This window comes from Penaeus chinensis, chromosome 4, assembly GCF_019202785.1.
Source record: "Penaeus chinensis breed Huanghai No. 1 chromosome 4, ASM1920278v2, whole genome shotgun sequence".
Taxonomy (NCBI): domain Eukaryota; kingdom Metazoa; phylum Arthropoda; class Malacostraca; order Decapoda; family Penaeidae; genus Penaeus; species Penaeus chinensis.
The window spans coordinates 31,938,270-31,942,526 of NC_061822.1; the positions used below are offsets into that span (position 1 = coordinate 31,938,270).

At 31.4% G+C, this 4,257-nt stretch overlaps 1 protein-coding gene across 1 annotated transcript in view; it reads left to right on the forward strand.

Moving 5' to 3' along the window:
* Positions 1 to 3,569, forward strand: part of LOC125025275 (WAS/WASL-interacting protein family member 1-like) — a 62,731-nt gene extending 59,162 nt beyond the window's left edge. Inside the window, exon 12 of the mRNA XM_047613247.1 lies at positions 1 to 3,569. This exon is cut by the window's left edge and continues 707 nt beyond it. The gene's annotated coding sequence lies outside the window, so the exon portion shown is untranslated.
* The last annotated feature ends 688 nt before the right edge of the window (positions 3,570 to 4,257 follow it).

Genomic DNA, 4,257 nt, shown 5'->3' on the forward strand with positions numbered 1-4,257 from the left:
TTTAGGACCCACTTGTTGATATTGACCACATGTGATTAATGTGATAAAAACACAACTGTTAGATGGAAGTTAAGGGGGTTGCCAATATTCAGGTAGCAGGTGCAGATATTTGAATATAAACTGACCCCACTGCTAAGAGTGTGCAATATTTTCCGAGAGCAGAATACCTTTAGCTGGATAATCATCAGGGAAAGTATCCAGAAAAGGGACTTCCTAAACCTTTTACCGAGTGCCAAGCTTCAGGTTACTCCTGTTTATTATTGTAAATATTGTTGATGTTCATACAAAATATCTGCTCATATTTGGTAAGTCTTTGGAATGTTATGCCAGAAAAAAAAAAGAAAAAAAAAAGAAAAAAAAAAGGTAGATGAGTACAAGGTTATCAAAAAGAAGAAAAAGTTTATTGATAGGGTCTGGCTTTCACTAATTTGTTTTTTGTATTTCTTATAATTATTATTGGCATTTATTATTATTATTATTATTATCATCATCATTATCATTATTATTTGTTTAGTTTTTTCCTTTATTTTAGTGCTGTTATTATCATCATTATCATTATCACTTGTCATTCAGCATCTTTCAATACTGCAGTCATTGTCATCATTACCCATATTAGTGGTATATATTGGTGTCATTATCATCTTCAAAATTTAGATCCTTGTAAATTTGAATTTGTGCTTTTTTTAGCATTTCATATCAAGGCAAGTAATCAAATTACCATGTTAATCTAATGAGAGGAAATAAAAAATGTCATTGTGCCATGAAGTGTGATTTGGAGATAACGTAGTATTTATGAATATTTTAAATTTATATTAATGATATATTCAATGGTAACTTTACTAATTATGAGTAACTGGTTTAGATATAATAATCTTCTCATGATTATTACTAAACACTCCTTTTTTGGTTTAGAAACTGATTTTCTTTTAGCTATCATCTTATAGATATTTGAAAAATCTTCACACATTCCTTTTTATGATGCCAGACGTTTAAGATATTTTATTTTTATTTTCAAAAGCTTGTGTTTTGTTTTTTTCATTTTAATTTTTTTTCTCACCAGTTTTATTTTTTATGCTTCTTATTCAATAATTTTTGAGATGAGCTCTGTGATGTTCAGAACATATCATATCTTTTGGTAATGCTGTGCTCACCAATGATCGTAAACTGGAGGTTTTATGATTCGGCAAAATCAGCATAGAGTGCTTGGCTGGTTGCATGCTCTGTACACACCGTCCATAACCATTTTCTGCAAGGTGTTCCAGGCGCACCAGTGCCTTTCTTGCGTAGTAGGAGGACAACTACATCTGTATGTGGAATGTCGCTTCGTGCTGCCTCAAGTTGGCCTGGAACTTCTTCACAAGCCACTCCCCCATTGCATGCACCAGTCTGCCTGCAGCGTTCCTCGGGGCTGCATTCCCTGGTCTACCAAGTGATCCCTATGAGCAACATTTATGATCCACATTAGTGATACTTCTCTTATGTTCCCGACAGATATATAAGTATAGGAAGATGTTAAAAAAAAAAAAATTGCCATTTTAGATATAAGTTGAATTTTGTTTGTACACTTCACTTATTATTATTCTTGTTTGGAATTGTAACCATTAATCCTCTTGTATTTATTATATATCGACTCGTTTGTAACTGGAAGATCTTGAGTTCCGCAGCTTTATTTAGCCGACTCATGTATTTTTACACTCTAGTCGCACTCCTGGTGATCGCTGCTGAGAGATGAGCACTTTCCTAAATGTCTGGCCAGTTAAAATGTTATGAAGTTATAATGAGGAAGAAATTTGTCTTTTTTTCTGAGTTGTAATTCTCATAAGAAGTCTTTTATATGCAAAGTGGGACATCATTTGCAACCATGGATTTTGTTCATTCATTTAACCAAGAATATGTAGTGCATTATACTGTATGACAGTATTATAGGGGTTGTATAAGAAATTAGCAGTCTATCTGTAGGGGCTGTTTAATTAATTCAACATTTTCACAAATGTACACAATATAAACTGTTTAATGAAACCATATTTTATTTTGAATTATTAAATTTAAGGCCAATTTGGTGGGTGTTCATTTTTTGGAGGTGTGTGTGTGCGTGTGCGCGTGTGTGTGTTTGCGTGTGTGGATACAACTCTTTCCTCTTCTTCATATTTGTTGCTTTAATTTTTTTTTTTTTTCTTACTACCTATGGAAATGTTAATATTTCATTTTTTATTGTCCCTTTGGCACACACAAAGTTTAAACTGAGGATGAACACAGTATGATTTATGCATATAATGTAAAAATGTCTTTGGTTGATTAGTCACCTAATTTGTGTATATATATATTTACCTGTAGATTAGTATTTTATTGAGTTTAAAAGCTGTTTACTTTATACCCAGAACTTGGAATTTAATTAAAATTAAGTATCATCATATATGAAGTTTGATACTAAACACCATGGGTTAACTTGGGAGTGTACTGTTTTTGTATTGTGTTGTATAAGGATTGATTACACAATTTGATTTACTTTGAACCATTATGAACCTTAGGAAATGACAACTCTTCCAGCATACCATTGCAGAATATATGGTTAAAAAGAAAAAGTGAAATGGGGGTGCCAAAGTATTTTTGATACTTTCCAGCTAATTCTAAATTTCGGTGTGTTGTGGAATACACACATCACCGCCATGTCAGTAACTGCTCACCAATACTTGACACTCATGCACCATGTCTGTTCTGGATGCATGACTTTTCAGGGGATTTTATTGAAAAATAGTTTGTGATTATTGATAAAAAGTTTGTGATTTTGGGGAAGTTTTAAATACTTGTTTTTTTAAGTTTGCACTTTCAGATTTTATGATTATGGGCTACATCATTTTTACAGTTTTTGAGCATGACAGCAACCAAAGACATTAGATGACAATATTGAATTTAATTAGAAATGAGAATAGTGTCATAGATAAGCTTTTTGTGAGCAGTTATACTCATTTGAAGGTCAGAAGAAAATCCTTAAACATGCAAAAAAGATGGACATGAGACTAGGATAATATCATTGACAAGAAAGAGAAGAAATGCTCACCTGTTTCAAGGGAAAGTTGGGTACATACCAGTATAGGCAGAAACAGAAGAAACAGGGTCATGTTCCTTTCTGACCTCTGACCCCAATTTCTGTATTTCCATCTCTACTTGCAGTCACACACAGGTATTTTCACACACTGTAGATATTTACTTTTTTCTGTAAAGATTATTGTTCCCGTATCTTGATTATCTAGTCTTACCTTTTACACGATATTGTATGAAGAAAATTGAATCTTCTGATAAGTATCTTTTTTTTTTTGTCTTTTTTTCTTTCTTTTTTTTCTTTTTTTGCTATAAGGCTTTACAGTAAAAGTTGTTTATTTAAAAATCAGGTTAATTTATCATACATTCATCCTATAGTATTTGTAATACAATTTCAATAACTTCTATTTTGCCAGATCAAAAATGTAAATAATTGTGTATATATTGCCTCTGGGTGTAGGTAAGAGCATCCATATATTAAAAAGTGTTATTATTGTGCTATATTCATAAATACAATACTAAATAATCCAGCACAGTGTTTTCATATCATTTTTACAAAAAACAAAATATTATGCCACAACTTTGAAATTATGAAATAAACTGAAAAAAATACATTGTAAGGGAATACACATGAAAAAAATCCGCTTTACATGGTTTATGAAGTCTTGTTTGAACAAGACTTTTGCAAACTTTGCTTTCTAGTTTGAAAGGAAAGTCATGTTCAAGAAAAGGACAAAGGCTTAGTGTGGATAAGATATTCAGGATAAACATACGATTCTTACAAAACTATGAAATTTAAAAACAGTTTTAAGTTGAGCATATTGTTGATGTGATTAAGTTCACCTTCTGAGCAATTGTTGCATAAAGCCAACCACTGGAAAATCATAGACTTTTCATGCTTTTAAAAAAATAATGTTTTAGACTAGCTTCAGTTTTCTTCCACATTTTCAAATGGAAATATCTGGTTTACACTTACTATTCATATTAGTGTGAGAGGTTCAGGACTATTGCAATTACATCATTTTAAATAATTTGGAAATGTATACCAACCATTTTTAAATAAAATGAAAACCTGGTTGAAGATGGAATCAGTTCTGAGTAAGGATATTTCAAAATACCGAAAATTAATCCTTGAATATAACAGAGCTTCTGAGCAGCAAATCTATCTGTTAGTTTTGAAAAGGACATTAATAATTGTTAAAAGAGAAAAACCTGAAT